The 27,311-nt window shown below is 43.6% G+C and overlaps 2 long non-coding RNA genes across 3 annotated transcripts in view; one reads left to right on the top strand and one right to left on the bottom strand.

The window, feature by feature from the left end:
* The window catches only part of LOC103165889, a 166,932-nt gene that overhangs the window by 49,893 nt on the left and 89,728 nt on the right, over positions 1-27,311 (top strand). The window lies entirely within an intron of this gene.
* On the bottom strand, positions 21,679-26,895 carry LOC103166762. The gene is made up of 3 exons (XR_484964.2): positions 26,819-26,895; positions 22,631-22,732; positions 21,679-22,074 (listed from the first exon to the last, which is right to left on the bottom strand). It is a non-coding gene; the product is annotated as an uncharacterized LOC103166762 (long non-coding RNA).

Below are 27,311 nucleotides of genomic sequence, written 5' to 3'. Positions count from 1 at the left end.
TGGGAGGGAGTAGTCGAGGTGAGCAGGAAGCCTCACAGCTCAAATGGCAGGAATTAGGGGTGCGATGCCTGGTGTTTCATCCACTCTACAGGGCAGGCTTGGCGTCGGTGGTTGAGAGGGGTCACTACAGATAGTGCTGCTTTGCTTCAACCAAGCACCCTTGGGACTGACCCTAAGGCATCTCTCTGGCTGTATAGGCCTGGAAGATGATTTTTCTAGCCTTGGCTACTGACAGTGTTCTAGTGTGAGTCACTGGCTTATTTGAGGGAGATTTTAGAGCCGTCGATCCATCCGTAACTACTATCCTGGATGTCAGGGAATGTGACTGGCAGACACCCCTTTCCTCTGGGGCTATTGTAGGAAACAAAGTACCAGGCTGGTTGGACCACTGATCCAACTCGATAAGCTTTATTCATATGGCCCTACATTCTTACTCAGAGGGGAATATTCATCCACAGTATTTTCCCCTGTTTTTAACTCCACGGGATGAAACGAACCCAAAGGCAGTTGCCCGCAGGAGGTCATTTAAGGTCCTAAAAATGTCTAATGCTCTTCGATTAGACCTTGCGTTAGACTAATAATAATCAGTATGGTATTTAAGTGCTTACTATGTGCCAGGCACTGTAGGGTCTTTATTATTCTTCCCCAAATGGTTAGTACAGTGCTCTGCACACAGCACTCAGTAAATGTCACTGAAAGATTGACTGATTTCCTACTTCTCTTGGGCTGCTGCCAAGTCTGGGCCTGAATTTCCAAGTAGCCCTAGTGGAGGTTGGGAAGGCAGGTCTAGGAGAAGTGGATCCAGCAAACTGGGGATAGAATGTGGATTTTGGAAGGAACAGGGAACCCTAATAATAATAGTGACAGCCAGCGTGACTTAGTGGAAAGACCACGAGCTTGGGAGTCAGAGGTCGTGGGTTCCAGTCCTGGCTCCACCACTTATCAGCTGTGTGACTTTGGGCAAGTCACTTAACTTCTCTGGGCCTCAGTTACCTCATCTGTAAAGTGGGATTAAAAATGTGAGCCCCGTGTGGGACCGGGACTATATCCAATCTGGTTACCTTGTATCTATCCCAGCGCTTAGAACAGTGCTAGGCACATAGTAAGTGCTTAACAAATACCATTATTAATATTATTATTATTCTTTGTTAAGCCCTCACTATGCGCCAAGCATTGTACTAAGATCTGGGGCAGAGACAAGATAATTAGGTCCCACATGGGGGGAAGAACATTTATTAAATCCCCATTTTGCTGATGAGGGAACTGAGATTCAGAGATGCTGAGTGACTTGTCAGAGTTCACACAGCAGGCAAGTGGCAGAGCCAGGATTAAAACTCAGGTCCTCTGACCCCTCTTTCCACAAGGCCACATGAGCCTATGTTGGGGAAAAGAGGGTAGGATTCTGGGGAGCTGTGACCGCCACCTCAAGCATTCTGTAGCCATTTCCCCTGCTGTTGTCACCCATATGGGTTGGCCAGGGACCTGAGGAAGGGCAGAGTGAGAAGCACCCTGGTTCTTCGATCTCCACCTCTGTGTGGGCTAGGAATGTGTCACCCTTGCTGTCTTGTACGCTTCCAAGCATTCAGTACAGTGCTCTGCACACAGTAAATGCTTGATAAAATATGATTGAATGGCACTTCCAGTCTACTCCTGTTGATGGCGGAGCCCTGGGAACAGAAGCATCCCTAGAGTCCTACTTTCTTCTCCCCACTTGCCCTCTTGGGCGGTCCTGGTGGGAGTGAGAGTTAAGGTGATCACGAGAAATACATTTAACAGTGCTGACCTGGAAGTAGTGCTGAGGATGCTCCAGAAAGCGCACCCAGGTGCCTGGACAGCCCCATTAGCTTACATCTGTCCCACCAGTTAGAACACACAGTAAGCACTTAACAAATACCCCAATAATAATAAGAAAAATAAACCACAGTTCCTTCTATCAATCAGTTAGTCTTATTAATTGAGCACTTATTCCTTTCAGGGCACTGTACTGAGCACAGAGTTGGTAGACAGGTTCCCTGCCCACAGTGAGCTATTCAGTTAATTGTACTGCAGTTGTAAAGGAAATTGAACTACTTGGGCTATCCTGGTTGCAGACCAGGAGACTCCGTAGAAGTGATTTACACAAATCTCCTGAACTCAATCTCAAAACAGAAGCAGCATGGCCTGATGGAAAAAGCACTAACGTGGGAGTGAGGATCAGGGTTCTAATTCTGGCTCTGTCACTTGTCTTCTGTGTGACCTTGGGGAAGTTACTTCACTTGCAAGTAAGTTACCTCATCTGTAAAATGGGAACTAAATCCTCCTCCCCCCAAGTTAAACTGTGAGCCCTACACGGGATAGGGACTGTGAATCTTGTATCTACATGGGTGCTTAGAACAGTGTTTGAAACATAGTAAGTGTTTAACAAATACAATAAAAAATGACAACAAAAATCAAATCTCATGTCCATGCTTCTAAATCCTTTTAATGGCATAGAACTTTAGAACTAAAATAAAGCCTAAACTCTTCATTCAAGAACATTGCTGTCTCTGTAACTGTTGAATACAACTCATTAAAAAAAAATTTAATTTATTCCAGTATCATGTGTTCATTTTGGATGGATGCAATGGATTGATTCCCTTCTGGAAAAATAGCCTCACTGAAATGTGCAAAAAAGATGATTGGAGCAAGAGTTTTGCAGAGAATAGCTAGAGGAACTTGTCACTCTGCCCGCTTTTTTTATGATTAGACGAAAAGAGCCTTCTTTTCCGCTTCCTCTTGAAGAGTGGAATGTGAATTTGGCCAGTCATTCGTAGTTGGGAGAGTAACACTCAGCTGAGAACTTGACACACAGTTCTCAAGAATTTGCTGCCTTCTGTTATCTGTGGAGAATTCTAAATTTCTCCAGAGGATCATGTTGGTTTGAGCAGCTGACGCATGGAGGTTTGTAGGGTGGGGAGAAAAGTCACATCAAGCCCGGGACACAAGATACTAGTGCTCACTGTGACCCTCAACCTATGGGTGATGCGTAAAGAACAGCTCTATTCCAATTCCAGATGAAGGGAGAACTTGGGACTTTATAAGCTCCTCAATCAATCATATTTATGGAACTCTTTCTGTGTGCAAAGCACTGTAAGCGTTTGGGAGAGTAAATAAGAGTTGGTAGACATGTTCCCTGACCACAATGAGCTTACAGTCTAGAGGGAAGGCAGGCATTAATATAAGTAAATGCTACGGATATGTATATCAGTGCTGAGCGGGTGGTGAATAAAGGGTGCAAATCCAAGTGTAACTGAAAGTGCTATAAAGTCTCTGTATTTGCTGCTCATGGTAGCACACAATAAAGGAAATCAAGGCCTGTAGTAGAGTCCATTTGTTCCTGGTGATGCTCACGGCTGGACTGATGATGAACTGTGTTCCCAGACCATCCTGGCAGAATCCAGGCAACCTGTTAGCCTCTTTTTCACTAGATCAGTCAGTCAGCAATTGTATTTATTGAGTGCTTTCTAGGTGCAGAGTACTGTACTAAGCGCTTGGGAGAAAACAGTATAACAGACACAGTCCCTGCCCACAACGAGCTTACAGTCCAGAGAAGAGTGTACAGTCTAGAAGTTGGTATGCCCCAGCACAGCTGACACCTAATATGCACTTAACAAATACCATATAGGCAACAATCAAAACCTCATGTCCATGATTATGTATCTATATCATTTTAATGGGCAAATCTTAAAATGGCATAGCACTTGGAGACAGCCTCTCTCATTCCCCGGGTCAGCATTGAGATAGTCTTATTGGTGTACTTAATGACAACTGGGGCAGGATTTAGAAAATCAAGCTCTCAACTCAGCCTCCCCTCTCTCTTACTGCCTAGCCAAATCTGTACTTTCTCCTCAGCTACTACACAAGAATCTATTGTGTCAGTTGATGACCAAAAAGGAAGAATTGATCCTGATGTCATTTAAAAAAAAATCCTATTTGGGAATCAGAATGGAGCCGAGATATTAAGTAAATCTTTCTGAAACACTAATTTAGCTTGAGGTCAGGTTTCCTAAAGTGTGTTATAGCCGGATTTGCAGGCTTCAGCCTCAAGGAGCTTTTTATCTCTCCCAACAAAGCTGGTTTACATCTCATTCCTTTGTATTGGCTCTAGGAATCAAGCTGGGGTGGTGGGGTTGTAAATACCTACTTAATTTTCCACAACTCAGAATCCTCCTCGGAATTCTTTTACTCAGTGTGCAGTTGACACCTCCTCTTCTTAGGAAATAAATATCTCCTTCTAGAGATTTGGACCTTATGAGCAGAAACTGGAATCTGGTGCTGTTCTGGTACAACTGGCCAGAGTTGGCATTTCAGGACTGGCCATTGTAGCTGGTTGAAGTAGTGTGCCCTTTGCCTTTTTTCTCTGGGGTGTGAGAGTGAGTGTTTTTGTTTAATCAGGTAAAATGGGGAGCTCAGGTGGGGTGTGTGTGGATGTCTAGATGCCTTGGCTCTAAGTGTGCTTCACACACATAATTTGGAGAATTGACTTGATGACGCAATTGGTCTAACTGCAGTTATTGATTGAAGTCTTGTGCCTTACCCCTCTCGTTTCTTCCCCCCTCTCCCCACCCCCAACAACCTCAATCATTGAGATGAGGTAGATTTGGTTAATCAGGTGAAAGGGGGAGGTAAATTGGAGTGTGTGAGGGTGTCTTGATGCCTTTGCTCTAAGTAATAATAATGATATTCGTTAAGCACTTACTATGTGCCAAGCACTGTTCTAACGTGCTTCGTACCCATAATTTGGTCACTAGCGCCTTTCCCCTTCCCACCCTAACAACCTCAACCATTGAATCGGAGTAGATTGACCAGCAGAGCTCTGACTTTTCCTTTTGAATGCAGGAACAGAAAGTGGGGAGAGATTTTAGAGAGCAAGTGAGGCCTGGGAGGGCACAGGCTTCAATTAACTAATACGCCAGAGAGCCACCACCATTTGGAACTTTCAAATCTCATCAGAGACTAGAGATGAACAAGTTTGGGAATTGAGCTCTAAAAATTAGGGCTCACTGCCCCCGCAGTCACCCCCAGGATAAGAGCACCCGCGTAGACCTTTAGAGTTTTGTTTTTTTTTTAACTGGGTTGTCCAGTCATCACGATTGTCCTCCATTCCTTTGGCTTGAGAGAAGGGTATGGTGAAAGAAATGTGGAAGAGAGTTTCTCATCTTTTTGGGATGTTTTGAGACAAAGTGTGTGTGAGTTTAATAATAATGTTGGTATTTGTTAAGCACTTACTATGTGCAGAGCACTGTTCTAAGTGCTGGGGTAGATACAGGGTAATCAGGTTGTCCCACTTGAGGCTCACAATTAATCCCCATTTTACAGATGAGGTAACTGAGGCACAGAGAAGTTAAGTGACTTGCCCATAGTCACACAGCTGACAAGTGGCGGAGCCGGGATTCGAACCTATGACCTCTGACTCCCAAGCCCAGGCCCTTTCCGCTGAGCCACGCTGCTTCTCTAATAATAATGTTGGTATTTGTTAAGCACTTACTATGTGCCAAGCACTGTTCTAAGTGCTAGGGTAGACACAGGGGAATCAGGATGTCCCACGTGGGGCTCACACTCTTAATCCCCATTTTACAGATGAGGTAACTGAGGCACAGAGAAGTTAAGTGACTTGCCCACAGTCACACAGCTGACAAGTGGCAGAGCTGGGATTCGAACTCATGACCTCTGACTCCAAAGCCCGGGCTCTTTCCACTGAGCCACGCTGCTCCGGGTACTGGAACCAGGAGATCGTGGCGTACTGTGTGAACTTGAGCATGTATTTCTCTTCTGTGCCTTAGTTTCATCATGTATAAAATATCTACCTACCTTTTAGATAGAGAAGCAGCGTGGCTCAGTGGAAAGAGCTTGGGCTTGGGAGTCAGAGGTCATCGGTTCAAATCCTGGCTCAGCCACTTGTCAGCTGTGTGACTTTGGGCAAGTCACTTAACTTCTCTGTGCCTCGGTTACCCCATCTGTCAACCACTTGTCAGCTGTGTGACTTTGGGCAAGTCACTTAACTTCTCTGGGCCTCAGTGACCTCATCTTTAAAATGGGGATGAAGACTGTGAGCCCCATGAGGGACAACCCTATCACCTTGTATCCCCCCAGCGCTTAAAACAGTACTTTGGACATAGTAAGTGCTTAAATGCCATTATTATTATTATTATCTTGAACTCCACAGAGACTGAAGTTGATGGGATAATCTTGAAACTTTTACCCCAGTGCTTTGCAAACCATTTGACACATAGTATGCCCTTAATACTATTATTATCATTTTTGTTGCTATTATTAAAAGCAAACTTCAAGTCCCAGAGTCGTGGAGCAACCAAACTGATCATGCTCTGAGCATGTTTTATTTATTGCTATTGTTTTTATTTATTGCTACTGTTTTTATTTATTGCTATTTTTTATGTTATTTATTGCTATTGTTTTTGTCTGTCTGTCTCCCCCGATTAGACCGTAGCCCATCAATGGGTAGGGATTGTCTCTATCTGTTGCCGAATTGTATATTCCAAGTGCTTAGTACAGTGCTCTGCACATAGTAAGCGCTCAATAAATACTATTGAATGAATGAATGAATGTTTCATCCTGCATATGGGATGGAAGTATTACGAGTGAGCAAGAGCAGAGAGGGATTGGGGCTACTTAAGGTGTCCTGGTTTATCCAAGGCAGTGCCAAATCCAGGATATTTGTCTTATTTTCTTAAATTGTAGGGGGCTGATTTACAACCAACCATCAGGACTGCCCAGTCCAGACCAGTATGCAGTGTAGTACTGGCTCAAAGGTGAAGTGTGCTTGGCTGGAATAAGGAGCATCCATTATACTGCAGCAGGGCCCATGTTCCAGACCCAAGAAGTCTCTCTGAATCCCCATTCCAGAGTCAAATAGGACTGAAGTGCTTCTTCAAACCCTGAAGTCTCATTCTGAGCTGGATGGGCTATTTTTAGCCACTTCCAACTGTGAGAGTGGGATTGAAGGAGGTGGAGGGGACTTCTGGTTGGGGAAGCAGCATGGCTCAGTGAAAAGAGCCCGGGCTTGGGAGTCAGAGGTCATGGGTTCTAATCCTGGCTCCCCAACTTGTCAGCTTTGTGACTTTGGGCAAGTCACTTAACTTCTCTGGGCCTCAGTGACCTCATCTGTAAAATGGGGATGAAAACTGTGAGCCCCATGAGGGACAATCTGATCACCTTGTATCCCCCCAGCGCTTAGAACAGTGCTTTGCACATAGTCAGCACTTAACAAATACCAACATTATTATTATTATTCTGGTTCCTCTTTGTTTCTAGCTCTGAGGAAAGAGCTAGGTGTTGCACGAAGCCTAGAAGGCCTACTCTGGGACTGCCCAAAAGGAGACAATATTTCACTGTTTTATACTTAAAAAAAAATCCATTGTGCAACCTTGGGTATGTCACTTCTCTGTACCTCAGTTTCAGCATCTTTAAATGAGGATAAAATACATGGTCTCCTTCTTAGACTGTGAGTCCTGTTTGGAACAGGGAATGTATCTGATCTGATTATCTTGTCTCTACCCTAGCACCCAACACCATACTAGGCATGTGATAAATACAGTGCTTGGACTTGCCCTCAGAGCTAGGAAGAAGACTGTGGTATTTGTTAAGTGCTTACTCTGTGCCAGGCACTGGACTGAGAGCTGGGGTAGATACCAGCTAATCAGGTTGGACACAGTCGCTGTCGCATGTAGGGATGACAGTTGTAATCCCCATGAGGTAACTGAGGCAGAGAGAAATTAAATAACTTACCCAAGGTCACACAGCAAACAACTGGTGGAGCCAGGATTAGAACTCAGGTCTCCCTGACTCCTAGACCTGTGATCTAGCCACTAGACAATAATGTTGGTATATGTTAAGCGCTTCCTATGTGCAGAGCACTGTTCTAAGCGCTGGGGTAGATAAAGGGTAATCAGGTTGTCCCACGTGAGGCTCACAGTTAATCCCCATTTTACAGATGAGGTAACTGAGGCACAGAGAAGTTAAGTGACTTGCCCACAGTCACACGGTTGACAAGTGGCAGAGCTGGGAGTCGAACCCATGACCTCTGACTCCAAAGCCCAGGCTCTTTCCACTGAGCCATGCTGCTTCCTGTGCCTCAATTACCTCATCTGTAAAATGGGTCCCATGTGGGACATGTGTGGAAATTGTCCAGTGTGATCAGCTTGTGTCTACCCCAGCACTTACTAGCATGCACCTCTAGGCATCATCTTTTGGTTCATACTTTGATCCCTCAGTTTCAGGTCCCAAGCGAGGGTCAATCTCCCTGAACGAAACCTAAATTTTCCATTTTTCTACCTAATTAATGCCCTTTTTGCTACTTTTTACTTTCTACAGGCTAGCTCATTCCTCTTTCCTCTGATTGGGTCTCTGAGAGTTCAGAATACTGAGCAGGAAAGATTGACACATCCTGCTAATCCTTTTAGCTTGCAGTGACCTCTTGTGTCAATGAGGCTTTATTTGAGCTCAGCTTTCTCCGGATCTTCTGTTGGGTCTTTAAAAACCTACTTCAATCTAATCCATTTTTCCTGTTTGGTAGGGGACAGTTTGTGAAATTGTCTTACACTCGTTCTGAATAGTAAATATCCAATTTCCTGTTCTCAGAACCTCTCATCTTCTAATTTTCCCGCCTTCGGGGATGTAAAATCAGGCCCAAGTGGCATGTCAGTGTGTTAGAGGATTCTGCCCCCTCCCACCACAGCCCCTACACAGCTCTGCCACTCCTAAGCCAGAGTTTGGTGTATAGGTGCAGATAGGAGCAGCTCTCTTGCTGCTCTGGAGCTGCAGGAAGCCGACAGATGATTGTAGAGGGATGCTGAAAGATGCCAATCCAGCGGGACAGACTTGAAAAATCATCTCCTGTCACTGCTTTGCATTGCTTCATTGTCATTAGGAAGGTGGAAGATTTGGAAGGGACAAACTTTTTTATCCAAAATCAAAATGAAAGTTTTTACTTCTAAATAGAAAAAGGAATGAACTTCTTTCGAGATTAAACTCAACCAGGCATCCTTTCAGATTCATTAAAGGAAAACATTTAAGAATTTTTAAAAAAGGTCTTAACGCTTTCTAAGTGGTGCGTTAGATTCAAGTTCGTCAGATTGGACACAGTCTACATCTGTCATGGCCTCACAGTGTTAATCCCCATTTTGCAGACGAGTAACTGAGGCAGAGAAGTTGAGTGACTTGCTGAAGGTCCCATAGCAGAGAATTATTGGAGTCAGGATTGGAACCTGGGTCCTTCAGATTTCCAAGCCCGTGCCCTCTCCATTAAGTCATTTTGCCTCTCCTCTCCACTATCTGCTTCCCATACTGCATTCAATGAGTTTCCAACTTTTGCTTAGCCGATAAACAAACATTTGATGAGTGATTCTTACATCCTTTCACTATCAATCAATCGTATTTATTGAGCACTTACTGTGTGCGGAGCACTGTATTAAGCGCTTGGGAGAGTACATCACAACAGTATAACAGACGCATTTCCTGCCCGCAATGAGTTTACAGTCTAGAGACGAGATTACACTGTAATTGAGGATACTTTATATGGGGAGCAAACCAGTTAAGGGATGATAACCACAAGTGGTGTCTATTGAATGCCTACTGAGTGCAGAGTTCTACCTAAGCGTTTGGGACAGTACAATAGTTTTAGCAGACATTATCCCTCCCCTTAAGGGGGCTTAGAGTTCTGTGTGAGGAACAGACACTAAAATATGTTATTGTTCGGGAAAGTAATAAACTCTAGAGATATGCACATACATATTGGGGGTGGGTGCTGAGAAGCTTGTGAGAATTTAAGGACTTAGGTGGCTCAGAATAACAATAATTATTTGTAAAGAGCTTACTATGTACCAAACACTATATTAAGCTCTGGGGAAAGAAAAGACCATCAGGTCCCACATGGGCCTCACAGTCTACATAGAAGGGAGAGCAGGTATTGAATCCTCATTTTGCAGATGAAGAAGGTGAGGCACAGCGAAGTTAAATAACTTGTCCAAGTCACGCAGCGGTTCTGTGTGTTGGAGGTGAGGAGATTGATTTCCAGGCATGGAAGGCCTCCTGAAGGAGACGTGATTTCAGAAGGGCTTTGAAGATGGAGAGGACTGTGGTCTTCTGGTTATGAAAGGGGAAGAAGACAAGAGGGAGGACTTGAGCACGAGAATGGCTGTGGGAGAGATGAGAACAAGGTACAGTGAGTGAGTGAGTGTGAGCTGGGGAATAATGGAAGAAGAGAATGAATATACTGGAGGGGAAGGAGCTGACAATGCTTTCAAGCCAATGTTAGGAGCGTCTCCTTGACTCAGAGAGGGATGGGGGAGACTTTTGCAGACTATTAGGAAGAAACAATGCCTCTATATAAATAATCTCTCCAGGTTCTGTCTAGAAGGGCTCTAGATAATAGGTATGAAGTTGTTAATAATGACTTAGTCATAGCTAGAGTTAAAGCATCAAGCCTCTTGGAAGCATCAAGCCTCTCGGAAAAATCTTCCAGTCACAACAGGTCTGGTTAGGTATTCTAGATCAAGTTGGCAAAACCTACTTGTTAGAAGAAATGAGGCCTAGTGGAAAGAGCACAGGTTCGGGAGTCAGAGGACCTGGGTTCTAATCCTGCTCTCCCATTTTTTTTTGCTGTATGACCTTGGACAAGTGACTTAACTTCTGAGCCTCAGTTCTCTCATCTGCAAAATGGGGATTCAATACCTGTTCTCTCTCATACTTAGACTGTGAGCCCCACATGGGAAATAATGATCTTGAATCTACCCCAGTGCTTAGTGCACATAAGTTCTAAACAAATACCATTATTATGATTATTATCATTATTATTATTTGTCTTTTCTTCAGAGCCAATTAGAATGTTACAGGTGAGAGGGGTAATGATAAAGCCTTTATTTTGTTTAATTGTCCTTTGTGGAGCAGAAGTCCTTAATGACCCTGGATTCACACAAACCTCAGGTGAGGCAGAAACTAGCAATTCAGCAGTTATTTTGGAAGTTATCTTATTTGGGGACTTTGGGACAATGGTAGGGCATAAAGATGAAGCAAAGTTGTGTTCCTAAGGTTGGGGAGGGTATTTTATAAAAATATTTCTCTTTTTATGTCAGTCAGTGGTATATGAGGGCCTACTGCGTCCAGAACAAGGTTCCAAATATTCTTTTGTTAATCACTGCCAATTTCAAAACAGAAATTTCTGGCCTTTTGATGCTGGGTATTTTAAAGGGAGGAAGAAGCTTAGATTTGATTTTCTTGTTAATACCTCAATAAACTCATTCAATCATATTAATTGAGAGCTTACCGTGTACAAAGCACACACTCCTTAAACTTTTCATATGTAAAATTTTAATTAAACATGGTGTTTGGGGTAATTGATGAGGGCAGGAACAATTCAGACAATCTTCTGTGAGTTGCAGAGATTAGCTTTGGAAGCCTTTTGGACATATTTATTTTAGATTCATTGCTTGGTTATTTTGAACTTGTGTTTTTTGCAATTATTGGGAACTCAGTTGAGGAGGGATTAATACCTTAGTTGACATATTTTCCCCCGCCCTAAGAGCTATGTTAAGATAGGCGATGGCATGTCTTCACCTTTTAAAGTGTCTGTTGAGTGGCTTCTGAGTGCGGAGCTCTGTCATAAGCATTTGGGTGAATACAATAGTGTTAGTGAACATGATCCCTGCCTTTAAGCATACTTACAATTCTGTGGGGGGAAAGAGACACTAAAATTTAAGCAGACTTAGAATTCCGTGGGGGGAGACTCTAAAACATGTTGTTATTTGGGGAAGTAATGGAGTCTAGAGATATGTATGTAAATACTGGGGGCTGATGCTGAGGAGGTTGTGAGGACTTAAGGAGTTAGGTGACTCAGAATAATAGTAATTGTTGTATTGAAGTGCTTACTATGTGCCAAGCACTCTACTAAGCCCTGGGGTAGACACAAGACCATCAGGAGCTCCACAGTCCAAATAGAAGGAAGCTCCTGGGGAAGAAGCATGGCTTAGTAGGTAGAGTGCAGGCCTAGGAGTCAGAAGGACGCGGGTTCTAATCTTGACTCTGCCACATGTATCTGCTGTGTGACCTTGGACAAGTCACTTAACTTCTCTGGGCCTCAGTTACCTCATCTATATAGTGGGGATTAAGAATGTGATCCCCGTGTGGGTCAGGGACTATATCCAATCTGATTGACCTATATCTACTCCAGTACTTAGTACAGAGCTTGACACATAGTAAGCACTTAACAAGTACCATGATTATTATTATTATTATCAATTGTGAAACTACCAATTTTGAAGAACTATCCTGATTTTATCATTCAGAGCAGCTACCACACATTCATTCATCATTTTGATTTGTATGTTTGGTACAATAGGTGCTTAGAAATAATGGATGAATCTCATTTGCCTCTTGCTGGTACCAGGCTTCTATAAGTGGGAATTAATTAACTCAATATAGCTGAATTTGTGTTGATCCTGTAAAATGAATTCTGTAAAACAAACTTCAGTTTTCTTAAGAACTGGCTAGATATTAAAAATCCACAAATATTGAACCTATCTTGGAATTAGGCTGATCGTTAGACTTATTTTCTAAATTTTTTTGGAATTCCTGCTGTATTTCAGGAAGGGTAAGGGTGTTATAATATATTGTAATCTCCAAAGTCCTTAGTACAGTGGTCTGCCCATAATAAGCACTCAAAAAATACCATTGATTGACTGGTCACTAGTTATTGTTTAATATTTGAATGGCAGTTAAGGATGCACAGAACAGCAGGAAAAGACATGAGTGTTTTTTTCCATGAAGGTCACTTGGCCTCAGGGTAGACCTAAAGGCTCATTGAGCCATCATTGGGCAGGGATTGTCTCTATCTGTTGCCGAATTGTACATTCCAAGCGCTTAGTACAGTGCTCTGCACATAGTAAACACTCAATAAATACTATTGAATGAATGAATTTACATGCCCATGCCCCTTGGATTGGCATTAGTGGAAGGCTGGGATAAAGGGAGAACAGAAGGAAGGTTTAATTTAAAAAAAAAAAAAGCCAGGGGAAAGATCTCCCTTACCTCCTTGCTTCAACTGAAGTAGTTTTTTTTACCTTGGTTCTTGGGCCCAGAGAAGCTTTGGAGAGAGAAGGGGAAAAGATAAGTGGGTGTGGCTTACTTTGTGATAATCTAGGTAAAAGAAGGCAGGTACCAGATTATGGTGAGTCTGTGGTTAAACCAGAATTTTTCTTCAATCAAGTTTCTCTTGCCTGAATTAATAATAATAATGATGGTATTTGTTAAGCGATTACTATGTGCAAAGCACTGTTGTAAGTGCTGGGGGATACAAGGCGATCAGGTTGTTCCATGTGGGACTCACAGTCTTAATCCCCATTTTACAGATGAGGGAACTGAGGCACAGAGAAGCCAAGTGACTTGCCCAAAGTCACACAGCTGACAAGCGGAGGAGCCGGGATTAGAACCCATGACTTCTGACACCCAAGCCCGTGCTCTTTCCACTGAGCCACGCTGCTTCTCAATTACTGTTGTTGCCATTGGAAGCAGCATGGCCTAGTGGTAAGAACAGGGGCTTGGGAGTCGGAGGACGTGGGTTCTAATCCCGGCTCCTTCACTTGTCCAGTGTGACTCTGGGCAAGTCACTTAACTTCTCTGCACCTTATTTACATCTGTAAAATGGAGATTATGATGGTGAGCCCCATGTGGGACAGGAACTGTGTCCCTCCTGATTACCTTGTATGTACCCCAAGTGTTTAGAACAGTGCTTGACACATAGTAAGTACTTAAAAACCATAATAATAATAATAATAATGAAATAAATAATATATATTAAAATAATATAATTATTATTCCTGTTAGCTTATATAGTCTCAGGTAAGCGATGCCCAAGCATTTTTGAGTGAAATACTTTTGTATATAGAGCAAATGTTTTATACCTCTTTTTTTTTCAAATAGTATTTGAGTCCTGTCTGAGTCTACTACCTCCAGGGAGACCTCTGTAATGCTTAAGGGGTGGGGGGAGGATTTTAAGCAGTTTGTTTTCTTCTCCCATTAGCTCCTGAACACATACAGTGCTGAACCCCAAGATCTTCCCATGCATTTTGGGGGTCGAGTCGTGGGTGAGCAAATCACCCAGACAATTTTATGATGAAGCAATCCATGTAGCATCCTTTTCTCTGAGATGGTTCCAACTGGAGAAGCCAGACTATGCAGATGGCGGCTAGCTGGCTGGCTGGCTGGCTAGCACAAGGCAAGCAATAGTCTTCAGGGTCAAATGCCCTCCCCCCGCCCCTGTCCAGCCTGTGCCCGGATCAGCTCCTCATGGAGGGAGCTGTAAGTGTATCTTTGTTCCGGTTGGTTCCCTCTAGACTGTGAGCTCATTGTGAGCAGGGGACATGACTGGCAACTTTGTTGTATTGTAGTAGAAAAGCAACGTGGCTCCAGTGGAAAGAACCTGAGCTTGGGAGTCAGAGGTCATGGGTTCAAATGCCAGCTCTGCCACTTGTCAGCTGTGTGACTGTGGGCAAGTCACTTAACTTCTCTGTGCCTCAGTTACCTCATCTGCAAAATGGGGATTAAGACTGTGAGCCTCACGTGGGACAACCTGATTACCCTGTACCCAGCACTCAGAACAGTGCTCTGCACATAGTAAGCGCTTTTACAAATACCAACATTGTTAGTATTATTAAAATGGGGATGAAGACTGTGAGCCTCACATGGGACAAGCTGATTACCCTGTATCTAACCCAGCGCTTAGAACAGTGCTCTGCACATAGCAAGCGCTTAACAAATACCAACCTTAGTCTTCCAAGTGCTTAGCACAGTGCTCTGTACACAGTAAGAGCTCAGTAAATACCCTTGCTGCTGTTGTTGTTGGATGGTCTCGCCCTGGTAGCCTCAAACTGCTGCCTACACAAGCTCCATGTCAAATTTGGGTCCGAATCTCCTCTTAGGAGATGTGCGAAACTATGCAAGGAAGTCCTAAGAAAAGTTGTAATATTTAGAATGAGAATGCTGACTGGGCTGCCGACAGCAACAATTACAGGAGAAAAGATCAAATTTTCTAATCAGGGAAGATCTAATTAGATACATCAAAAGCTTGATTTAGGATTCTGTACCCAATTTTAAACTCTTATATAATAATTGTGGTTTTTGTTAAGTGCTTACTATGCACCAGACACTGTACTAAGCGCTGGGGTGGATATAAGTAAGTTGGGTTGGACACCGTCCCTGTCCCACATGGAGCTCTCGCTCTTAATCCCCATTTAACAGATGATGTAATTGAGCCCCAGAGAAGTGAAGTGACTTGTCCAAGGTCACATAGACAAGTGGCAGAGCCAGGCCGAGACTCAGAGGCCCATCCTATATCCACTCTGCCTTGCTGCTTCTTGCAAGGGAGAGTGGAGGTTTGAGGTTTGAAAAGGCCAAGAGTGAAAACTACTTGAAGAATTTTTGAAAATCAGTCTAATGGATTGGACAGGAATCTGCATTTAAAATTCAACATTGTTGGATTTCTATGGTGCCACCTCATTATCATCATCATTTGTGGCATTTATTGAGCACTTACTGTGCACTGTACTAAGCACTTGGGAGAGTACAATACAAGAGAGTTGGTAGAAACTTTCCCTGCCCATAGTGAGCTTACTACCTCTTTCAGCTCCCTATGGGCAGGGTACATGTTTACCAACTCTGTTGCATCATACTCTCCCGAGCAGTTAGTGCAGTGCCCTGCACATAGTAAGCACTCAATAAATATTGATCGATTGCTCTGCGAAGTAGAGAATTGCTGGCTTTTAAAGAATCTCATAGTCAGAGTATCTAATGCTGTTTTGGTTTATCAAGATGGAATTCCAGTTTTCCTGACGTTAATCTGTCCCCTGGACAGCGAGGTAATTTGACAGTGAGGTAATGGGATGTCAAAGTGGAAACTGCTCAGAGGGGAAAGGGCGAAGAGTCTATAAACCAAATACTGTAATATTATTTTACTTTTGGTATATCCCAGTAGAGAAGCAGCGTGGCTCAGTGGAAAGAGCACAGGCTTTGGAGTCAGAGGTCATGGGTTCGAACCCCGGCTCTGCCACTTGTCAGCTGTGTGACTTTGGGCAAGTCACTTAACTTCTCGGTGCCTCAGTTCCCTCATCTGTAAAATGGGGATTAAGACTGTGAGCCCCACGTGGGGCAACCTGATTCCCCTGTGTCTACCCCAGCGCTTAGAACAGTGCTCGGCACATAGTAAGCGCTTAACAAATACCAACATTATTACACTGTCGACCATCCCCTCCTCCTCCATACCTTATCTCACCTTGGCTTCACGGACTCTGTCCTCTCCTGGTTCTCCTCTTACCTCTCTGGCCGATCATTCTCGGTCTCCTACGCTGGAGCCTCCTCCCCCTCCCATCCTTTAACTGTTGGAGTTCCTCAAGGGTCAGTTCTTGGCCCTCTTCTGTTCTCCATTTACACTCACTCCCTCGGTGAACTCATTCGCTCTCACGGCTTTGACTACCATCAATACGCAGATGACACGCAGATCTACATCTCCGCCCCTGTCCTCTCCCCCTCCCTTCAGGCTCGCATCTCCTCCTGCCTCCGGGCCGTCTCCACCTGGATGTCGGCCCGCCACCTAAAACTCAACATGAGCAAGACTGAGCTCCTCATCTTCCCTCCCAAGCCCGGTCCGCTCCCAGACTTCTCCATCACCGTGGATGGCACGACCATCCTTCCCGTCCCGCAGGCCCGCAATCTCGGTGTCATCCTTGACTCGTCCCTCTCGTTCACCCCACACATCCTATCCGTTACCAAGACCTGCCGATTTCACCTCTACAATATCGCCAAGATCCGCCCTTTCCTCTCCACCCAAACGGCTACCTTACTATTACGGGCTCTCGTTATATCCCGGCTAGACTACTGTGTCAGCCTTCTCTCTGACCTCCCTTCCTCCTCTCTCGCCCCGCTCCGGTCTATTCTTCACTCCGCTGCCCGGCTCATCTTCCTGCAGAAACGATCTGGGCATGTCACTCCCCTTCTTAAACAACTCCAGTGGTTGCCCATCGACCTCCGCTCCAAACAAAAACTCCTCACTCTAGGCTTCAAGGCTCTCCATCACCTTGCCCCTTCCTACCTCTCCTCCCTTCTCTCTTTCTACCGCCCACCCCGCACGCTCCGCTCCTCTGCCGCCCACCTCCTCGCCGTCCCTCGGTCTCGCCTATCCCGCCGTCGACCCCTGGGTCACGTCCTCCCGCGGTCCTGGAACGCCCTCCCTCCTCACCTCCGCCAAACTGATTCTCTTTCCCTCTTCAAAACCTTACTTAAAAATCACCTCCTCCAAGAGGCCTTCCCAGACTGAGCTCCTCTTCCCCCTCTACTCCCTCTGCCATCCCCCCTTTACCTCTCCGCAGCTAAAGCCTCATTTTCCCCTTTTCCCTCTGCTCCTCCACCTCTCCCTTCCCATCCCCACAGCACTGTACTCGTCCGCTCAACTGTATATATTTTCGTTACCCTATTTATTTTGTTAATGAATTGTACATCGCCTTGATTCTATTTAGTTGCCATTGTTTTTACGAGATGTTCTTCCCCTTGACGCTGTTTATTGCCATTGTTCTTGTCTGTCTGTCTCCCCGGATTAGACTGTAAGCCCGTCAAACGGCAGGGACTGTCTCTATCTGTTGCCGACTTGTTCATCCCAAGCGCTTAGTACAGTGCTCTGCACATAGTAAGCGCTCAATAAATACTATTGAATAGAAGGACTATAACATTTTTAGACCTCTGTATATGTTTATGCTCTGCTTCCTGTCCATTGGTCAAAAGGAGAATTATTTGAGTTGAGTTTACAATGATATTCTTTGAGATGGAATTTTATTGTGACTAGAGAAGGCTTCTTTGGCATATAGTTGAAATGATATTTATTGAGTACCCAGTGGGTAGAATACATTGTATTAAGCATAGACCATATCAGAAAGCTTATCACACAATCAGTGATATTTATTAAGTGCTTACTATGTGCAGAACATTCTGCCAAGAGCTAGGGAGAGTACAGTACAACAGAGTAGGTAGACACATTCCCTCTCCACAAGGAGTTTACAGTTTAGATGGGGAAACAGATATTAAAATATATTCAGGGATATGAGCATAGTGCTATGGGGCTGAGGGTGGGGTGAATATCGAGTGCTGGAATATCGAATATCATGGGCCTCGCCAACACAGAAGAGAGAGGGAGTAGTGGAAATGAGGGATTAGTGGGGGAAGGCCTCTTGGAGGAGATGTGATTTTTAGTGAGACTCTGAAAGGAGAGGGAGTGATCCAGTCCAGAGGGAGGATATGGACAAGGGGCACTGTGGTGAGGTAGATGAGTAGGATGGTATTAGAGGAGGGAAGTATCCAGTTAGGGCTGTGTGAGGAAATCAGAAAGCTGATTGAGTTCCTCAAAGCTGATGTAAGGAGTTTCTGTTTGATGCAGGCTTGGATGGCCAATCATTGCAGGTTTTTGAGGAGTGGGGAGATGTGGACAGAACATTTTTTTAAGAAAGTGAGTTGGGAAACATAATGAAGTAAGAACTGGAGTTGGGAGAGGCAGGAGGCAGGGAAGTCTGTGAGGAAGCTGTTGGAATAGTCAAGGTGGGATATAAGTCCTCGGATCAGAGTGATAACGGTTTGGATGAAGAGGAAAAGTAGGATTTTAGAGATGTTGTGAAGGTGAAACCGACAAAAAGCAGTGTGGCATAGTAGAAAGTGCATGGGCCTGGGATTGGATGGACCTGGAATCCCACCCCCTACCACTTACTTTCTGTGTGACTTTGGGAAGGTCACTTAACTTCTCTGCACCTCAGTTTTCTCCTCTGCAGAATGGGGATTCAATACCTGTTCTCCCTCATTCTTAGACTGTGAGTCCCATGTGGGACCTGATTATCTTTGATCCACCCCAGCACTTAGTACAATGCTTGGCTCAAATAAGAGCTTAATAATACCACTATCATTATTGTCATTATGATGATGGATGATTTGGTGACAGATTGACTGTGTGGGCTGAACGAGAAAGAAGAGTCAAGGATAATGCCAAGGTGTTTTTCCTTGGCATAAAATTGGTGGCTTTAAGATTTTAGAAGACACTTTTATAAACATCTTACAGACAACTCTGAGTGGATCAGCAGTGCGTGGATAACATCTTTCTCTGGGTCCTGTTTGAGAGAAGTTTATTTTGAAACTCTTGCTGACAAATGAAAATAATTATTTTGGGTTGTGGTCAGTGGAATAATGTAATCTTGCTTCCCAGGAAAGATGTTTAGGCATTAGCATATGTGTGTATGTACATATATGCATATATATATATATGTATACACTTATACATATGGTATTTAAGCGCTTATTATAAACCAAGCACTGGGGTAGATACAAGAAAATCAGGTTGGACACAGTCCCTGTCCGACATGGGGCTCACAGTCTTAATCCCCATTTTACAGATGAGGTAACTAGAAGTTAAGTGACTTGGCCAAGGTCACACAGAAGACAAGTGGCAGAGCCAGGATCAGAGCCCACATCCTTCTTACTCTCAGCCCCGTGCTCTATCCACTAGGCCAGGCTGCTACTCAGTAGGCCATACTGCTTCTCACTAGGCCACACAGCTCCTAAATAGAATGGCAGGTAGTACATAAATTCCTAATTTCTTTTCTGGATTAATATGTTGGAAAAGACAAATCATTTGGAGCCCTCACACTAACAGGAAGCCTTTCCATGCTACAAAAATGGTATTTTTACCTGGTGCTTTTTTTAACATCCTCTTGCTACAAAATATGAAGAGAAGTGCCATTTTCCAAGGTTGGTGTTCGGGATGATTATTCCTTGAATACCAGGAGCATTTTAAGAGAATTCCCATTCATCAAAGCACCCAGTTCTCACCCCTGGGAAGATCATGCTGAAAGTCTCAAAATTCTATTTTGTTTCCCGAGAAACCGTGACAGTGGTGTATTCTGTATAAACCCAAATGAAATCTAGATCTTGTTTTCATCCAAGACTCATTAAAACTCCCTGCCAAGTTTAATATTACATAAATATTAAGAATGGGATACATTTTTCTTCTCCAAGCAACAGCAACCATGAGGGCTCTGTTCATTTAGTCTCTTAGTAAGAGAGATGCTATGAATAATTTAACCAACTGCTAATTAAAGATGAAGAAGGCAAGGTCAGTAGATTGAATATATAAGCAGAAATAAACAAAACAGTTGGAAAGAAACAGTGATTTTTATGGCTATATTCTGGTGGGTACAGAGACAGTTTTAGGTGATTTGACTAAAAGAAACTGTCTTGAAACAAAGACCGTCAGTGCCTGCTTTTGCCCAGTTGGTGGTCTGTTATAGGCGTGATTGTTTTCAGAAGAGAATTCTGCCTTGTTGAATTTTACCCACTGACCTTTTAGTTGATTGAGGTGGGAAAGATGCTTGTGGTGATTCCTCTTCTTGAAGGTACCCAGACAGGTGGACACAGTTAGGCAAGATAGAAGCGGCCCAGTCTTTGGTTGATATTTCTCCATAGCATAAGCTGAATTGCAAGTACTCGCTATGGGCCCAGTCAGTATTGAGCACTTATTGGGTGCAGAGCACTGTACTAAGCCCTTCTGGAGAGTACAATATAACAATAAACAGACACATTCCCTGCCCACAACGAGCTTACAGTCTAGAGGGGGAGAACAATGTAGAAGGGGACAACAAGCAAGCAAGCACTGTGTTAAGCTGTGGGTAGATCATCAGATCAGACCCAACATCTGGCCCAAACGGGGCTGAAAAAGAGAGAGAGAGAGAGAATAAATGAATGGGAATGAGAATGAATTTGATCCCCCCCTTTACAGGTGAGAAAACCGAGACCCAGAGGAATTCACTGACTTGTCCCAGGCCACACAGCCTGAAAGTGTCAGAGTTGGGACTAGAACCCAGATCTCATGACTCCTTCCATTAGGCGCTACTGAAATGTGAGTGAAAATATATGGCACCGAGATGGGAAGAGGGATGTCTCTCCTTTAGCTCAGAAAAGCATAACCACAGACTCCTACAATCCTAGGAAATATCATTTAAGAATACGTGTGAAGAAATACCTGCCAACCCTTTTTTATGCCATATTTGTAAGGAAGAAGTGGAAAATTTAATGATTCCAAAATGGTAGAGAATTGGATTCATTTTTCAAAATAGCAGTGGGTAAGGTGAATAGGAGCATAGGGCACTGGTGATCCTTAAAGTAGCCATGTAAATTGGCCAGGCTGAGCGTGAAAGAAATAAGATGAGCCAAAAAAAAAAATGGTGGTGAAAATAAGTACTTGGACAAAATTGAGAGATGTCACAAACCTGGTACTCTTTGTCGATTGGCTGGATTTACCGACTGCTACCTCTGATTACTTTTCAGAAATGCCCACCACACTTACCTCTCTTTTTATAGTTTTTATTTTCTAAGGTATGAAGTTTTTCTCATAGTCACAGAGATCATTTCTTGACCTCATATGTTTCTATTTTATCTCATCTCCTTTCTTCTTTATCTTTCATCTCAAAGACTTCATAATCCTTAATCTGCCCCCAAACAGAAATATGAGAATTCAATGTGTGGCAGCACTTCAAAAGGAATTCATAAAATAGAATATTTATTATATTGCATCACTTGGGAATTTGTATCTACGTCTTAGGGAAAGGAACGGTAAAATAACAAACATTCTGTTGATGAGTTTGTGTGGTTTATTTTGTATTGTCAAAGTAGAATGTTTTGACCTAAGATGTCATTTTCAAAGCTCCTTTGTGTGTGATCATGCTTGCTTGTTTTCGGAGAATGGAGAGGATGGGGTGGTGCCTTTGCATTCCGGGGGGTGCCTCTTAGATTTCTCACGAGGTTATCTGGAGTTGAAAGCTGTCCTTGTTAAAGGATCTGATGTGGTATGCATTTGTGGTGAAGAGAGGTCGGTGCACTTGCAGGATAAGGGACCTTGAGATCCTTTGGCAGATGCTTCATCTCGTTTTGGAGAATGGGTGATTCTCAGTTGTAATCTTCTGGAAGAGTCTGCAGAGACTCTTAACCTAGAAGTCTGGTTTTCCTTGAGGGTTTTGAGAAATGCTGTAAGTGAAACTGGAGATGTGATTCCTTTTGAATTTATGTAACAACTAATAAAATCCTCCCCCCTTCTGGACTGTGAGCCCTTTGTTGGGCAGGGATTGTCTCTATCTGTTGCCAAATTGTATTTTCCAAGCACTTAGTACAATGCTCTGCACACAGTGAGCACTAAGTAAATACGATTGAATGAATGAATGAATATAATAATGATTGTGGTATTTGTTAAGCGCTTACTATATGCCAGGCACTATATTAAGCACTAGGGTGGGTACAAGCAAATCAGATTGGATACAGTCCTCTGTCCCACGTGGGGCTCACAGTCTCAATCATCTATCCCTCATTGGATAATGGAGGCTATAATTATTTTGAGAGATTTGAAAGCAGTCCTTTCGTAGCAACTCTAATGATCCCTTTCAGGACTCTTAAATGTTATCGGATAATTTTTCAATGTTTTGCTGTTTGCATATCTTACTTCCCAGGAGCATAATATTTTCATCACTGAAATGGAGAGTTAAACTAAAATCATGATTACGTGGTTCACCGTCGTCTTTTCACTTACCATTTTTGAGCACTAGCCATGGTTCACTGCTGTTGTCTTCTTGATAAATCCATGTCTTTTCTTTCCATAGTGTAATTGCTAGATTTTGATTTGCCTACTGCCCTGAAAAATAATTGTTCTGAAGTTCAAGTGTTGTATATCAAGAGGAAGATATGTTAGTCACCAAATCTCCCTAGTTGACTGTACCTTGTGGATTTGATCCCATCTCTCAAAGTGTAGTTTCCTTCTTGCAAAAGGTTGGCCCGATCATCAGATAGGACCTTCTGTTGCTGTTCTTGATATGAGTTGTCGAAATGAACTTTCCCATTATTGCTGGATTGTACTTTCCCAAGTGCTTAGTTCAGTGCTCTGCCCACAGTAAGCGCTTAATAAATACGATTGAATAAATGAATGAATGAATTCAGTCAACTGGATTTATTGAGCATCCACAATGGGAACAGCATTATCTAAATAGATTGGGTGACTGTCACAAACTTCACGATTGCTCAGGAAATGCCATCTTTTTGTTCAGCGTTTGCCGGTGAGGTTCATAGGCTTCTTTGGGGAGTGCCGAAGTTGTGAGGTGGCGTGGGGAAGATACTGGGAAGATTGCACCACAAGGAGCTTGAACAGCAAATGCAGCAGCTGCTGATTTACCATTTCCCCCATTGTACCCCTGACTGAGGAGATGCTGGTTCTAGCTGAAGCAGACCAGCCCTCTAAGCCTCCCCTGTCAGCCGTCACCTCTGGTTGAGGAGGGAGTGGGGGAAGTCAACCTGACTCTGCCGGTAGTAGAAGGTCTCTTGAAATCTGCTCCAGGGCCCAAGTGAACCAGATTTGACCAGTTTCTGTGTTCTGCACTGGTCTATTTAGACACTGGACCCATCTTTAGCCAGACCCGAGTAGTGCTGGGATAGATTTGGCCCCCTTCAGTCGCAAAGAAAGGGAAACAGCAATAAGGAAACAGCAATAAGCAAACTAATGATGTTTGCTTATTGATATGATGGAATGAATTAGGACATGGAATCATGGGAAGTTGTATGTGGAGAATAATAATAATAATAATGTTGGTATTTGTTAAGCGCTTACTATGTGCAGAGCACTGTTCTAAGCGCTGGGGTAGATACAGGGTAAACAGGTTGCCCCACGTGAGGCTCACAGTTAATCCCCATTTTACAGATGAGGTAACTGAGGCACAGAGAAGTGAAGTGACTTGCCCACAGACACACAGCTGACAAGTGGTAGATCTGGAATTCGAACCCATGACCTCTGACTCTGAAGCCCAGGCTCTTTCCACTGAGCCACGCTGCTTCTTCACCTCCACTGGGGCCCTTCTTCCCCACTGGTTCTTGCCAAAGGCTTAAATCATTTTAGACTGCCCCCTTCCTCCCTGACACAAAGAAAGCTAACCCCATACCACAAAACTGAGATCAGTCATATTTATCGAGCCCGTACTGTGTGCAGAGCACTGTACTAAGCACTTGGGAGAGTACAATGTAACAGAGCTGGTAAACACGTTTGCTGCCCACAGTGAACTCAAAATCTAGAGGGGGAGAAAGGCACTAATATAAATAAATTACAGATATGTACCTAAATACTGTAGGGCTGAGAGGGACGGGTGAATAAAGGGAGCAAATCAGGGTGACGCAGAAAGAAGTGGGAAGAGAAGAAATAAGGGCTTAGACAGGGAAGGCCTTCTGGGAGAGATGTGCCTTCAATAAGGCTTTGAAGGTGGGGAGAGTAATTGTCTTTCAGATTTGAAGAGGGAGGATGTTCCAGGCCAGAGGTGGGACGTGGTCGATAGGTCAGTGAAGAGATCGAAATACAATAAGAAGATTGGCATTAAAGGAGCAGAGTTTGTGGGCTGGGTTGTAGGAGACCAGCAAGGTGAGATAGGAGGGGGCAAGGTGATTGAGTTCATTCTTAATGTTCAAGAAAAGTTCCCATTCTCTGGTGCTTGAAGATCGATGAGTCACATATCTCAAAATGGGCCTGAAACTCACTGCTAGTAGCACGATATTTCTGTTACGTGTTTCTGACGTTATTAAGCCATATGGGCAGTAGTTGGGCAACTCTGTATTCAGTGGTCTGACACACCCTTTTATTTTTCTGAGGTATATTGGTATTGATTAGTCTTTGTCACATTCATATTGAAAAATCAACATCCTTTGCTTAGGAGTACACTAAGTAGCTGCCGTAATCTTTTGGATAAGAATATAGAGTTTGGACATCTGGGACCCTCCTGCAAATTCCAAAAAATATCACTTAACCTTTATCCTTTAGAAAAAAAAACCCCCAAACTAGAGAATCAAAAGTAATTGAATTTTCATCATCAGCAACATTTACTGAGCACCCACTATTTGCAGAGCAGGGCAGAAGTAGTGTGGCTTAGTGGAAAAAGCACAGGCTTGGGAGTCAGAGGTCATGGGTTCTAATCCTGGATCCGCCACCTGTCAGCTTTGTGACTGTGGGCAAGTCACTTAATTTATCTGTGCGTCAGTTACCTCATCTGTAAAATGGGGATTAAGACTGTGAGTCCCATCTGGGACAACCTGATTACCTTGTATCTACCCTAGTGCTTAGAATGGTGCTTGGCACATAGTAAGCACTTAACAAATACCATCATTATTATTATTATTTAAGATGAAATATAAGTAAAAATGATCTCAGTAGAACAGTAACATGGAACTAATGACACTGTTTTTGATTCCTCCCTGAGTCCCCATATTCAATGTCACAAATCAGTCAGTAATATTTAATAGAGCACCTACTCTGGGCATAGAATTAAACTAAATATTTGGGAGAGTATAGTAGAATATAATAATGTAATGGTTCAGTGGAGAGATAGATAGGATCCCTGCCTTCAAGGAGTTTATGTTCTTGGGTCCGGCGGGGGGAGCTGGTTTTAAAATGTATTACAGTTTGGAGAAAGCAACAAATTTTATAAGATATGTTCATTAGGGTTAGTGTGTGTTTGTGCTTAGTGTAAATGTGTGAAGGGGGGTGGAGGGGAGATGAGTTTGATCAAGGAAGGCCTCCTGGGGATGAGATTCCAGAAGGGCTTTAAAAAATGATTAAAGAAGTGATGGATTGGGTTTGATTGGGGAAGAAGTTCCAGGAAGAATCAGTCAGTAAATACTGCACTGTACTAAACACTTGGGAGGTCCCAATACAACAGTGAGCTTAGAGTCTAGCGGCAGAAGGGAGGCCTGAGCGAGAGGTTCATTCATTCATTAACTAGTATTTATTGAGCGCTTACTATGTGCAGAGCACTGTACTAAGCTCTTGGAATGTACAATTCGGCAACAGAAACAATCCCTGACCAATGACGGGCTCACAGTCTAATCGGGGAAAGCAGATGGCAGAGCAAAACAGAAAGAAACAAAAACAAGAGAACATTATCACCCTAAATAGAATCAAGGGGATGTATATCACACTAACAAAATAAATAGGGTAATAAATAATATATACAAATGAGCACCGTGCTGAGGGGAGGGGAAGGGAGGAGGAGCTGAGGGAAAGGGGGCTCAGCTGAGGGGAGGTGAAGGGGGAAGGGGAAGGAGCAGAGGGTGGAGGGGGAGCAGAAGAAAAAGGGAGTAGCTCAGTCTGGGATGGCCTCTTCTTGGAGGAGGTGAGCTCTCAGGTTGGCAGTGGGGAGAATTGGAATTTATGTTCCCTGTGTTCTGGTGGGTGACAGCAAGGCTGGCTTGGTATTGGGAACTGTGGGGACCTGGAAGCTCCCTGGTCTTTTTGTGATGCCTTCACCTGAGGCCCCTCAAACTTGCTTAGAGTCAGATGGGAGAGATCAGGAGATATATTGGCAAATATGCAATAGGTCAGAAGTTAAGGGCCGAATTCCAAATGATTGAAAACGAAGTAGGGCACTAAATAAATAAGAAATAAAGAATCACATCAGTGCAATTTTATAGATGAGAGAGCAGCACTGTCATTGAAATGAAAATTCTTATTTTTCCAGTTTTAAAAAATGGAAGAAGTGGTAAGATGTATTTGACCTTATTATATATGAATACCAATATAATATCAAAAATCAATTGAGTGTTTACTGTGAGCGGAGCACTGTACTAAGCGATTGAGAGAGTACAATATAACAGAGTTGGCATACAGTATGGATTCCCACCCACCATGAGCTTAAGAATAATAATTGTGGTTTTTGTTAAGTGTTTACTATGTGTCAAGCACTGTACTCACCAAGCACTGGGCTAGATACAAGGTAATCAGGTCTCGTATGGGGCTAACAGACTAAGTAGGAAGGGTAACAGGAAGTGAATCCCCATTTTGCAAATGAGGGAACTCAGGCACAGGTAAGAAGTGACTTGCCCAACGTCACAAAGCAGCTATGTGGCAGAGCCAGAATTAGAACCCAGAACCTTGGACTCGCATGTCCATGCTCTTTCTACTAGGCCACGCTGCTTCTCAGATTTGTGTGTGTTAGTGTGTGAGTACAATTATATTTGTCCTTTGCATTAAAAAATGTCAGTTAGGAGAAGCAATGTAGCCCAGTGCATAGAGCACAGGCCCGGGAATTGGAAGGACCTGTGTTCTAATTCTGGCTCTATGACCTTGGACTCTTCACTTCTCTTTTTCCCAGTTACCTCAACTGTAAAATTGGGATTAAGACTGTGAGCCCTATGTGGGACAGGGACTGTGTCCAACAAGTCCAGCAAGCCCCAGTGCTTAGTAC

Source organism: Ornithorhynchus anatinus, chromosome 3 (genome assembly GCF_004115215.2).
Source record: "Ornithorhynchus anatinus isolate Pmale09 chromosome 3, mOrnAna1.pri.v4, whole genome shotgun sequence".
Classification (NCBI taxonomy): Eukaryota; Metazoa; Chordata; class Mammalia; order Monotremata; family Ornithorhynchidae; genus Ornithorhynchus; species Ornithorhynchus anatinus.
The sequence above is the reverse complement of the archived record's forward strand: the minus strand, read 5'-3'. Positions and strand labels throughout refer to the sequence as shown.